This window comes from Sarcophilus harrisii, chromosome 6, assembly GCF_902635505.1.
Source record: "Sarcophilus harrisii chromosome 6, mSarHar1.11, whole genome shotgun sequence".
NCBI lineage: Eukaryota > Metazoa > Chordata > Mammalia > Dasyuromorphia > Dasyuridae > Sarcophilus > Sarcophilus harrisii.
In genome coordinates, this window is record NC_045431.1 from 246,791,929 (window position 1) to 246,805,811 (window position 13,883).

At 44.3% G+C, this 13,883-nt stretch overlaps 3 non-coding genes across 3 annotated transcripts; 1 reads left to right on the forward strand and 2 right to left on the reverse strand.

Moving 5' to 3' along the window:
• Window positions 1-841: 841 nt before the first annotated feature.
• On the reverse strand, window positions 842-930 carry TRNAR-UCU. The gene is given in 2 exon segments: window positions 842-877; window positions 894-930. It is a non-coding gene; the product is annotated as a tRNA-Arg (tRNA).
• A 923-nt stretch (window positions 931-1,853) lies between these two features.
• Window positions 1,854-1,926, reverse strand: TRNAK-UUU. Its single transcript has one exon. It is a non-coding gene; the product is annotated as a tRNA-Lys (tRNA).
• Window positions 1,927-2,303: 377 nt separating this feature from the next.
• On the forward strand, window positions 2,304-2,373 carry TRNAF-GAA. The gene has a single exon. It is a non-coding gene; the product is annotated as a tRNA-Phe (tRNA).
• The last annotated feature ends 11,510 nt before the right edge of the window (window positions 2,374-13,883 follow it).

Genomic DNA, 13,883 nt, shown 5'->3' on the forward strand with positions numbered 1-13,883 from the left:
GGCTCTATCTTCCAGCTGGAGGACCCCCACAGGAGGCCCACGAATAACTTGGTGGGGATGAGACTACAAACACTTTCTTTTCCTTTTGAGAGACAAAGTAGAAATGAGCCCAACAAAGTCTCACAACCTTCAGAAAAAGAAGGAAGAACCGTAGCTCAGTTCAGGTCTTTGGATTGAACTGGAACAGTTTTCTGTCTATCATGAGACTTTCTAAAAAAAAAAAAAATAAAAAAGTCACAAGTCTGAAGTCAGTGTAATTGGAGTAAACTAAGAGACTCCGCAAAGCAAAGCGTCAGGGCAGATAGCTCAGTCGGTAGAGCATCGAGACTTTTAATCTGAGGGTCAGGGTTCAAGTCCTGTTCAGGCGGAAAGTTCCCTTTTTAGATAGAATATTGTAGCGCACCACGGAAGAAAAGGAGCAGAAGTTTGTAAATCCATCCGAAGTGAAAGAACTTTATTAAATTGAGCTGCTGTTACCCAAGCCTCATTCAGGCAATTTCCTGGTTGCGTCTTTGAAAAAGAAAAGATTACCGACGGTCCGAGTGAGGGATCCCTTTGCCACAGGGATATTCTGGGAATTGTACAATGTGTTATCTCACAATCCCCAGCTCGGTGGGTATTATTAAGCCCCTCCTCCCTCGGGAGGGACTGGGAGACGAGAGGGTAACTAACCCCGACTCCCCAGCCCTTTCCCTTTAGCGCTAAGGGAGTCCATTTTACAGGCTCGCTATACGACATAAGCAGAGTCAAACTTACTTTATTGTTACTTTAAAACCAAATCAAACCAAACAACCGACGAGTAAGAAGATCACGAGTGAACTAGAAAAGCGAACAAAAAACGCGACTCTGGTGGGACTCGAACCCACAACCTTTGAATGCCTCGCCAAGGCAGCTAGAAGTCCAATGCGCTATCCATTGCGCCACAGAGCCACCCGATAGTTAGACTTCTTTCGAGTAGCAGATAAACGAGATGAGCTGGTTAAGTAAAGCCCTGACGCCCAACACGCCGCCCGCTGCACCACGCTGGCAGGAATCCAAAGCTGTGCAAGGGAGCAGCTGCCTAAAAGTAGATTTCTTAAATTCATACTTGATTCCTGCTCCAGTAGTTTCAATGGCTCCCTATTACCCCAAATATAAACTCCAGTCTGCAAGCTCTCCGTTCTTCTTCTCCCCCCTCCGCGTTCGAGGTCACTGTCTCTCCCACCCCCCACTTCTTAGTCCCGCGCTCCCCCCAAGTTGGCTCACTCCCAGCGTCCTCCGCGAAGCCTCTGCAGGACTTCCCAAGCCTTGGCGCTCCCCGAACTTCCTGCCTTTATTATATTCAGTTCCTATGAGAGTCCTTTGTATACAGTCGGTGCTTAATGAATACCTACGGAATTGAATGAACTCGCCTCGAGCACCTCCGAGATCCCGGGAGTCCGCTGGGCTTTGCATACAGTCGGTGCTTAATGAATACCTACGGAATTGAATAAACTCGCCTCGAGCACCTACGAGATCCCGGGAGTCCGCTGGGCTTTGCATACAGTCGGTGCTTAATGATTACCTACGGAATTGAATGAACTCGCCTCGAGCACCTCCGAGATCCCGGGAGTCGGCTGGGCTTTGCATACAGTCGGTGCTTAATGAATACCTACGGAATTGAATGAACTCGCCTCGAGCACCTCCGAGATCCCGGGAGTGGGCTGGGCTCTCGCAGGCGGGGCGCCCTTTCTGCCTAAAGGCAACCCAAGCGGCTCACGCTTCTAGCGGCGCGGCGGGCTCGTTTCACTCGTATATCGGCGAGCGCGCACTGGGAAAGGCCACGGGGACTTCCTAAATCCCGCTGGATGATCTGTGCCAAAAAGTGAAGGATGCGCCCGAACAGGGACTTGAACCCTGGACCCTCAGATTAAAAGTCTGATGCTCTACCGACTGAGCTATCCGGGCTCCTTAAAGAACTGCCCTTCGTTCAAAAGGTGAAAAGGGCAAGAGGAATGGACTTTGTCCATGAAATTGCAGACGATAGTCCCAGGGATGGGGGTGGGGCGGAGGCCGGGTCATAAGGCCAAACCCAGACTATGTGAGGATCCTGCAAAAATGATCGGAGAGGATGCTCCGGGAGGCAGGACGGAGGCGCCTCCTTGGGGCCATTTCCAACCCCGCCCTCCCCGCCCTCTTGCCTCCCACTTCGCGGTGACATGGGATAGCTCCGACAAGCGTCCCTGAAGCCCATGGCCTCCCGCCTCTAGTCGGGGTCGTTTGGCCACTAGGGGGATGCAAGTGCTTTACTCTAGCCAAGCGGAGAGAAAAACGCTTCTTGTAGCGCCGAAATAGCTCAGTTGGGAGAGCGTTAGACTGAAGATCTAAGGTCCCTGGTTCGATCCGGGTTTCGCAGAAATTTTTAAGCCGTGGTTTTCAAGTTTTTAATCTGAATTTCCTCAGGCTGTGAAACCTATTGGGTTCAGGGGCCTCTGCCAGCCAGAGTCAAGCTCCCGGGAAGTCCCTCGCCCCTGCCCCTTCTCTTGGATACCGCTGTTCGGCCTCTGTGCGTCCCCAAATGGCACTCCCAGCCCGGGGCGGCGCTGCAAACCGCCGAGGGGCAGAATCTAGTTCCCTCTCCCTTTTAATTTTTCGGTCATTTCCTCTTTCCTTCCCCCATACGTTTGTCTCTCTTTCCTCCCTTCCCTTTCTCTCCTTCCCTCCTTTCCTTCTCTTCCTTCCTCCCTCCCTCCCCTTCCATCCTTTCTCTTCCTCCGTCCCTTCCTTCCCCTCCTTCCTTCCTTCTTTCCTTCCTCCCTTTCTTTCTCTTCCTTCCCCCCCTTTCTTTCTCTTCTTCCCTCCTCCCCTTTCTTTCTTTCCCCTTCCCTCCTCCCTTTCTTTCTCTTCCTTCCCTCCTCCCTTTCTTTCTCTTCCTTTTTCCCCTCTTTCTTTCTCTTTTCCCCCCTTTCTTTCTCTCCCTCCCTTTCTCTTTCTTCCTTCCCTCCTCCCCTTTTCCTCTTTCTTCCTTTCCTCCCTTTCTTTCTTTCCTTCCCTCCTCCCCTTTCTTTCCTTTCTTCCTTCCCTCCTCCCTTTCTTTCTCTTTCTTCCTTCCCCCTCCCCTTTCTTTCTCTTTCTTCCTTCCCTCCTCCCTTTCTTTCTCTTTCCCTTCCCTCGCTCCCTTTCTTTCCTTCCTTTTCCTTCCTTCCTTCCTTCCCCCCCCCCTTTCTCTCTTCCTCCCCCCTTCTTTCTCTCCCTCCTCCCTCCTTCCTTTCTCTGCTTCCTTCTCCTCCCTCTCCTCCTGTATAACCCCCTAAGCTGCCCTCCATTCCACCAAGGCAAACAAGTTCAGCTTAAAGGCCAGTGTGGGAAAAATGGTTCTCTCCCGGCTCTCCGAGGCGGACCCGGATCTTGAAGGCGGCTAAGCGGGGCCCGACCGGAGAAGCCGCCGGTGGGCCCGGGGGGCCCCGGGGAAGAGCGCGGAGGGAAAAACCGGCCAACCACCGCCAGATGTTGCCCGCGGCCGGCAAACCCTGCCCGCGCCCTGTTTCCTGGAAGGAGGGGCTGCAAGGGAGCCCTCCCCCGACCCGGACCCGGACCCCGGCCGCGCCCGGGAAAGCCTCAGGAGACGTGCTTCCCCCAGGGTGATGAGCGCGTCTCCCGGTGTTGCCATCCGGCATCAGGATCTCTCGGCTACTGTTGCTGTCACAACTTATCTTCCCTCATCCTTCTGTTGCCGAGTGTGGCCTGTTGCGGCTGCGAATCCGGGCCGGGGTCTCCTCCGCCTGCGGGCTCGCGGTACAACTTCTGAAATAAAGCCCCGGGCCAGTGGGACCAGGGAGGCCTGGGCTGGTCGGCTCAGAACTGCAGAGCCTCCAGCACAGGGGACTGATGCTTACAGACCATCCGGCGGTAAAGGAGAGAGACAGGATGGGGAATTAGCCCCAGTGGGATCCAAGCACCCTCTCAGCCGGCAAAGTTTTTGGGGATATTTTTGGATCAGAGGCCCCTGGGCCAGAACATCCCAGACTTCAGCGAGCCTCGTGGTAAAAAGGGAGCTCAAAGACCTGGACAACGCCGAGCTCCTATTCCACATCTGGGCCAGACACCGGAACCGGGTCACGCGGAAGAAACAGGAATTCTCTGGGGAGAGGGAGAAAGCTGAGGCAGCCGCGGATTTACGGCCTCCTCAGGACAGTCCAGAGGAGTTGCAAATTTCCATCTAAGTCGGGCCTGTAAATGGGAGCCTCTGATAAAAACTGGCCCCGAAAAATATAGGATCCTGGTCAAGGAGGCTTCCCCCAGCCGGGGAAAATCATACCCGCTTTGAACAACAGCTACTGCTGCTTATGGGGCCGGAGTTGAAACTGAACAGCTCACTTCAGCAGGAGGCCCCGAATACCCATTATGGGATGGATGATGGGAACCCCAGCTTCCCATAGGCTAGGACATGCTCAGCAAGCTGGTATAACAAAGTGGAAGCGGACATACAGAATAGGGCAAATCGGGACTCTTGGCATTGCATGAAAAAGTGTCTGAAATAGCCTCAGAGCAAATACATGCAAGCAAGGCTTTGGCTCTCCAAGCTCTGAACAAAAGAAGTATACTCGGTTCACTGGTGGCACTGACAAATTTTGGGGACAAATTAGACGTCAGAAAGCTGTGGCATATAATCTGACTAGTACAGTTATATTGGTGAGTATAGGGAAAGGAGTCAGTGGCTGCAGTATATCAGGCCCTAAAACAAGAAAAAGGGGGTCAATACTACATCTTTACTGACTTCTGGGCCAGAGCCAATGGACTTTCTACTCAGATGCCCATGTGCTGTTCCAAAAACTGGGAGGTTCACGGATAAGATATATGGGGAAAGGAAATGTGGGATGACATATGGGACATTGCCCAAAATACTATCATTTCAGTTTTCCTCGTAGATGTTCGTGCCTCGATGAACAGCAAAGAGCATGAATGCATCTACGTGGACGATCCTGCAAAAATTGTCAAGACGTAAAAAAAAGATTGCATTCAGAGAGGGGAGGATGAGGGAACCCTAGCAGGCTGGCTCCAGTGTGCCCAGGTGGGCACAGATAGATGAGCCTCTATACCTATTTCCTTATTAAGGCAGGTGACTGACAGCTATGAGCTGTGCCAGTTGTTCAAGGAGAAGCAGATTCAAGGATTAATGTGGAAGAGTCAGGAGGAGAGACCATATACCCACTCAGATTTGGTAAACTGACTACATTGGACCCCTCCCTATGATTAAAGGATCTGTGTTGATATCTGCTCAGGAGTATTAGTAGCTTGTCCATATAAAAGGTCACTCAATAGAATCCTTGTAGATCTTTAGAAGTCATTACCTTGTACCCGGGTCCCCCAATACAGAATGATAATGGGTCATACTTCAAAGGTAAAGAAATAGATTTATACTGTACACAACATAGTATAGAATGAATATATCACATCCCTTACTATCCACAAGCTACAGGATTGATCAAAAGAATGAATGGACTAGTAAAAGAAAAATTAAGGAAATTGGGTAATGATTCTTACCATGGTTGGAAAGACAATCTGTTTGAAGCTTTTTACAATTACATAACAGGCTTTTGGGAGGAGGAATCCCCTTGTCTAAGATGGTAACCCAAGTCACTGCCATCCAGATGATGAAATAGTGGGCTCTAAACTCACGGGCCCTTGAACCATACTGAGGAACTGCTGGGTCCGTTGGATGTGGTTCATATACCTTGAAGGATTTATGAATTGACCCACAACAAATTAGATTAGGAACAAAAACTCTCTTGGGCTACTATGGGCAATATCATCCTGATCCAGTTTAGCTGTTTTGGTGGCACATGTACAAGGAGAGGAGTACCTTGGAGACGTTAAAATAATTTAGCAAAATCTGGGCACTGAACTCTACCATACAAGAGAAGGGAAGAGAGTTCCAATTGGTCACCACCCGTTGTTTGATTCCTGAACGGGTCAAGGTCCACACATCTGAATCTTCTGAAGCCTGGAAGGGAGGATTTGCTACTACCAATATGGCAACTGGCTCAAAGATGTGGGTTAAAAATAAACCTACAGACCTACCTAAGGCAGTGGAACTCATAGCTGAGAGGAAAAAATATTGCCAGTGGTTTGCTTGTTACTCAGGAGATGATGCCTTATATGTCATTCCGCTAATCCATGTCTTTTCACATGAATAAAGTGTTTTTCAGGGATTTGGATCATATCCTTTCTCTTAGAGTTTGTTGTTTGGATGTCCAGAGTTACGGTGGATAAAAGCTGGACTGCCACCATCCGTTGGAGATGGAGCAATTCTACCTGTGATAGAACACAAGACAATTTTACCTGCCCTGCAGCCCAGCCTTGCTACTGTCTTAATCTTACATTGAATAATAATGCGACTTACTGGCCCGGATCCTCCCAACTATATGGAAGACACTTTGTGAAAGGAAAAAATTTTACTATAAATGTGCAATCTGAGGTGAACGTCACCTGTTGTATCTATAATTATTCCATATTGACACCTACATCCAATCCCCAACAAAGCATCATGACCCTGAAAGACAAATGTATTAATGCATCCCAAGGGATATTCCAGGGGCTAAAGTTCACAATACCCAGAACTGAGAACCAGTTGTCTTTGTTTTGTTTTAATACCACAGTGATACAGAATCAGACTTGGTGGGCCGATTACATCCGCCTAGTCACTCCTGGACAAATGAAGCAATACACATCTGCCCTCGTAAAAGTGACCTAGGATGTACAAAAGTGCCTTTTACACTTTAGTATAACTTTCCCACTCATTGAATCACATAACAGTACAAAAAGCATCTGATATGATTCCTTCCGTGGAGGAAATGGTTTGGGCACAGTAAATTCAGTAGAACTTGAGAACCTCTCCAGCAGATCTCAACTGTAAACACACAATGGTTGCCCACAATGGTCCTGCCCCATCAATACACTCTAAACTACCAAAGACAATTCCTGCAAGTACTTAATGCTTCTGTATTAGCCACTTTACACCTTAGTATTAATATATTTTTATTGTTTAATTGGACACGTTCGTTACTATCTCTTTTCTTTTACACTCTTATTTTGCTTTGCCTCATATTAATGGACAATACATGGATCTAAATAATATTATTCATACTTTAGTTGATTGCACAAATTATGATCATGGAAATGTATGTGGAATGGTTACCCAACAGATGGAGCTCTGTCTATTAAACCATTCTTCTAATCTATGTGATCTTACTCTATATCCCCTATCCAATTTCTCTGTGTTATATGAAGTATCTATTCCATCTATCTGTCTAGTCTCTAATAATCAAACTGATCTGAATTCTGTAGGGCAAGTAACCCCATTTTCTGGTTGTATACAAAATGTGACTTTTCTCCATTGGTAGGCTGATGATTTCTACTTTTCCCTGACATAGCAGAAGATACTAATCTGTCTTGGATCCCCAATCTATTACTTACTTTCTATTTTATGTATCTTTGGAACCTTTAATTTCGAGTCTAAATTCTTCTATCAAATTGCAGTGACTATTAAAGAAAAACCAAAGAGCTTTTCATGAACATTGAATACAGACTCATATAGTTGCTGGGAAACTGATAGAGTAACTTCTGATACGAACCATTATTGGTATGATTTATTTAAATCTCCTGTGCAGAAATATTTTTCTAATACCATGTTAATTTTTACTACTGTACTTATTATATTATGCCTATGTAATTGTTACATGATTTTCCAAATTTAAAAAAAATATATATATATATATATACACACACTAAATTGGCCCCTAAAGTCTCCATGGCCTACATTTTCAATGTGTCAGAACTTAAGGCTGAATGAATGGTAAATGTATCTAAAAGTTCTTCCATATTTCAGTGTAGGACCTGCATGTAGCCTGTGGTGTCCCTTCCCCTACCCCCTCCCGGGGTGAACCTGGATCTTGAAGACATGCTAAATCCTACACAAACACAGAATATCTGCTGCAATTCCCTGGGAAGGAACATTGCCTGTGAACTCCATGGTGAGGTCTGGCTGCCCTCTTGATGCATACATAGCATATGGGATAGTTGGCAGCCAGCCTTCTTTGTTTGGAAGGGTTGATGATGTTTCTGTTCCAAGGAGAACTTTGGAATCTCACCCACGGAGAGGATGTTCTGCCTGGGATCCCTTCCTCCCAATCCAGACCCTGAAAGCTCTATCCTGGGACTCCCCAGCGGAGAGACTTGGTGCTTCCCTGGCTTGGTGACAGTTTCCATTACTTCTTCTATCTATATTGGTATTGCTGTAATCATATTAGCATTAGAAAGGTCCTGGTAGAGAAGTAAAGTTTCTAGAAGAGAAATTCCTACAGAAAGGTATGGTCTTGTTAGGGAAATAGGAGATAAAGATAAAGAGAGGGTAATGCTGAAAGAGAATATCATATCGGTCAAAGGATATGAAAGACAATTTTCAGATGATGAAATTGAAACTATTTCTACTCATGTGAAAGATTGTTCAAAATCACTATTGTTCAGAGAAATGCAAATTAGACCAACTCTGAGATAGCACTACCCACCTATCAGATTGGCTAAGATGATAGGAAAAGATAATGACGAATGTTGGAGGGGATGTAGGAAAACCTGTTTGTGGCGGCCCTGTTTGTAGTGGCCAGAAACTGGAAACTGAGTGGATGCCCATCAGCGGGAGAATGGCTGAATAAATTGTGGTATATGAATGTTAGGAATATTATTGTTCTGTAAGAAATGATCAGCGGGAGGATTTCAGAAAGGCCTGGAGAGACTTACACGAACTGATGCCGAGTGAAATGAGCAGAACCAGGAGATCATTGTACACTTCAAGAACAATACTGTATGAGGATCAACTCTGATGGAAGTGGCTGTCTGACAATGAGAAGATCCAATTCAGTTCCAATTGATCAATGATAGACAGAATCAGCTACACCCAGAGAAGGAACACTAGGGAATGAGTGTGGACTGCTTGCATTTTTGTTTTTCTTCCCAGGTTATTTTTACCTTCTGGATCCAATTTTTCTTATGCAACAAAAGATCAGTATGGATCTATGCACATATATTGTATCTAAAATATACTTTAACATGTTTAACATGTATGAGACTGCCTACCATATAGGGGAGGGGGGTGGAGGGAAGGAAGGGAAAAGTTGGAACAAAAGTGATTGCAAGGTACAATGTTGAAAATTACCCATGCATATGTTCTGTCAATAAAAAGATATAATAATAATAAAAAAAGAGAATATCATTTCAGTGGGCAGAGAGTTACTGCTATGCCAGGGAGAGAGATTCCTTGGCATATGAGATCCTCCAAAAGAACTGAATTTAAAATTGCCATTTTATAAGGAAATCTGAGACAGAAGTTTCCACTGAATGAGATTCCCTCAAGGCTATAACTGCCTCCAGGCCTAGATGAGACCACTTACTGGGAGTGGTTTTGAGCCAACAATAGGGGTCAATAGAAATCTAGATCACCAGCTAAATGAGATTACTTCAACTAGTCCCACCAAGAGAAACCATTTTTATCTTGATTCCCTGGGGTGGGTCTCACAGAGTCAGGAGTTTTCAGAGAGTTTTGGGTTTCCCTTCAGTTTCAGGCTCCTTTTATCAAGTCCACAGTTAGTTGAGAGCCCCGAATCTGGAATGAAGAGGTTTGGGAAGGGGGATTATTGTTCAAGGTAGTTGGAATCTTGAGGCAAATGGCTAGTGGCCCACTCCTAGTTATGGCTCTGGGATACTGAAAGAACAGTTCCACCAGACCTCTGGAGGTTGCACATGTACCCGGTAAGCTTGCCTTCCCTACCCCTACTCATTTTAGTGAATCCCTTCCAGAAGTTGCCAATTAAGGAGCCATGCTGGCAGCTGGCACAAAGCAGGCACGATGAGCACTCTATGTTTGTGTAAACTGAGGCACAATCATGGACGGTATGGGAGCACAGTCCAAGATTAGAGGTCCAGGCTTGATGTCCCTAGAAATGGTATCCTTCCATTAGGCTTTGGAAGTCGGGTCCAGCCAGAAGGCATAGACTCCCAGACTAGAAGGGAAACTTGCTATTTGCTTGGAATCAAGTGGGCCTCTTAACCCACTGGATGAAGGATCCGAAAGGGTCTTTCCAAATTTCTGACTTAAAATGATGTAAACTGTGTCCCCCTGATGTTTAGGGGGATGGTTAAAGAGGGGGGAGCTAGGTTAGAGAAACCCTAAAATCTCAACCCCTCCTCCCCCCAACCTTTGGGAGGGGCCACCCATCCTCCTGTTCTAGGGGAAGCTCCCATAGTGATCTCCACCTACAATTCAATTGTAGATCTTGGCCTGGGGCATAATCACCACCCTTTATTGAATTGAAAATTAGCTCAATCTCCTCAGTCTCAAACCATAGAAGGCTAATAAAAAAACGACTCTGTAAATAAATAATAAATAAATAAAAAACTTTGCTAATTCCTAATCAGGAAAAGCCCACCAGAAGCTGTTTCTCGGTGTAATAAACTCTCTCTCTCTCTCTCTCTCTCTCTCTCTCTCTCTCTCTCTCTTTTTTTTTGCCAAAAACTTCACCTGCAGATCGGGACTACAAACTCTTGGGGGTTGGTTTAGATGGGGGAGGGGACTCCATTGCTGTCAGGAGATCTCTAAACCTCAACAAAAACATGTCTCTCTTTCATTCCTACCACGCTATCACTCTGGTTCAGTTCTAACTGATGCTGCTCTCTGTGTCTCCCTTCTCAAAATCATCCTATACGGGCTGTAGATTCAGTGTCAAAACTCTCAGGGGCTCCTCATGGCCTGATGAACTAAGTCCATGCTCCTTGGTCTGTTGTTCAAGGCCTTCTATTCCCTGCCTAACTTTCCTCTCACTGAACAGTTTATTTCCAACCAGAATCGGTTGCTATGAAAGTGGGGAAGAAGCCTCTTTTTCTCTGTCAACAAAGCCAGTTCTTTTGCACCCGCCACCAAGTCAAAAGAGCTAATTGCTCCTCTTTGACTCCCCTACTTTTGTCACTCCCATTCATTCTCTCTCCAATCCACAGCCTCGGGGCTACCTGTGAGACCATTTTCCCTCTTATATAGGAACAGTTAAAAAATCCTATTCATTCTGTCTCTAAGGCACCTCTTGAATATTGATGAATGAATCCATCAGAAGGCATTGATTAAGTCTCAAATCTCTGCCTCCCACAATTAATCCATCATTCAGCCGCCAAGATGATTTTAAAAAAACTAGTTCTGATTGGGTTAAAGTCCTGGGAGCTTCAGGATTTCCAGTCTCTCCCCAGTGACCTCAGGATAAAATACAAAATCCTCTCTTTGGCATTTGTTCTTTACAACTTGGCCTGGGGCATGATCTTTATTGAATATTGTTCTTTGGGTTCAGAGCCCTTTGCTCTGAATCAATCCCTGTGCTTCTTGTAATTCCTCAGTCATTATTTCTTAAAATGCACTTTATCTTATTTTATTCCGTCATCTCCACCTTTGGGAGCATCTTGCTTCCTTAAGAATTTTATTTATTTTTTATTGCTACTTCCCTGCTAGAAGCAGCATGCAGACACAACACTTCAGAAGGAACACGGCCAAGTTTTTTAAAATCACAAATATGGGGTGAAGCCAGAGAAAATATGGCTCCATTCCATCAGCCAACAAACCCCACCTTCCCCGGTGTAGACGAGTGCAAAGGATACAGAACATGAGGGATGGCCGGGAAGATCCCACTAAAATTAAGAAAGCTGAGATGGCCTTCCATCGGCAGAACGTGGATCTTTGCCAAATACTGAGTGTATCCCGAAGCATTTCAATTGTATTTATGTTTTATAAAGGATTTTTTTCCATTTCTTAATTGAGCTACAGTTTTTATCTACCTAAATATCTATATTATATATGTATAGGTATATGTATATATATAATTTTGTGTGTATATGTATCTGTATGTGGTTATATACGTATGTATATATAGGTGATTGTTATATATAATGTGTACACATGTATATATGTGCGTATATATGTATATAGGTGCATGTATATATATATGCATATCTGTATGTGGCTGTATGTGTATGTATATATAGGTGATTGTGTATATATAGTGTGTGTATATAGGTGTATGTGTCCATGTGTGTATGTATATATATGTATATATGTGTATGTATATATAGGTGTATATATGTATACAAGGGCATGTATATATATGCATATCTGTATGTGGCTATATATGTATGTATATATAAGTAATTGTATATATATATAGTGTGTGTATATAGGGGTATGTGTCCATGTGCGTATGTATATATATGTATATATGTGTATGTATATATATGCATATCTGTATGTGGCTATATATGTATGTATATATAAGTAATTGTATATATATATATATAGTGTGTGTATATAGGGGTATGTGTCCATGTGCGTATGTATATATATGTATATATGTGTATGTATATATATGCATATCTGTATGTGGCTATATATGTATGTATATATAAGTAATTGTATATATATATATATAGTGTGTGTATATAGGGGTATGTGTCCATGTGCGTATGTATATATATGTATATATGTGTATGTATATATAGGTGTATATATGTATACAAGGGCATGTATATATATATATATATGCATATCTGCATGTGGCTATATATGCATGTATATATAGGTGATTACATATATATATATATAGTGTGTGTGTATATAGGTGTATGTGCACATGTGTGTATGTATATATATATATGTATATCTGTATGTGGCTATATATGTGTGTATATATAGGCGATTGTATATATATAGTGTGTACATGTGTACATGTATATAGGTGTGTGTGCACATGTGTGCATGTATATGTGTTCATATGTATATATACATGTATAACTGTATGTGGCTACATATGTATGTATATATAGGTGATTGTGTATATATAGTGCGTGTATATAGGTGTATGTGCACACGTATGTATGCATATATAGGTATATAATATGTGTGTATACATGTATATATGCATATCTGTATGTGGCTATGTATGTATATATAGGTGATTGCATGTATATAGTGTGCGTATATAGGTGTATGTGTACATGTGTGTATGCACATATATGTATATAATATGTGTGTATATATGGACATATGCATATCTGTATGTGGCTATGTATGTATATATAGGTGATTGCATGTATATAGTGTGCGTATATAGGTGTATGTGCACACGTGTGTATGCATATATATGTATATAATATGTGTGTATATATGTATATATGCATATCTGTATGTGGCTATGTATGTATATATAGGTGATTGCATGTATATAGTGTGCGTATATAGGTGTATGTGCACACGTGTGTATGCATATATATGTATATAATATGTGTGTATATATGGACATATGCATATCTGTATGTGGCTATGTATGTATATATAGGTGATTGCATGTATATAGTGTGCGTATATAGGTGTATGTGTACATGTGTGTATGCACATATATGTATATATGTGTATATGGGTGTATGTGTGTATATATAGGTATCTGCATGCATATGTGTGTGCATCCGTGTATATGTATATATGTGTGTATCTAACCCAGTACATGTTTAAACACGCGTAGCAAAAACAGACACAACAACAAAGGCTCAGTGGCCCCTCTCGCTTCCCTTCGCACCCACAGACTTCAAACCCAGCTGGGCTCAGTCCTTACCTGTCGGAGAAATCGGCAGAGATACGGGAACAGTGCGCGCTGCAGAGCTTCCCCCCGGGGGGGGGGGAGTGCGGCGGCGGGGGGAGGGGACGGCGCGGGAGAGGGGGGACGGCGGCGGGGGGAGGGGACGGCGCGGGAGGAGGAGGGGCGGCGTCCCCCAGTTTCCCCTTTCTCCTCCGTTCCCGGTCCGCAGGGCGAGCGGGGCCACGTCTCGGGGCCGGCCCCGGGCTC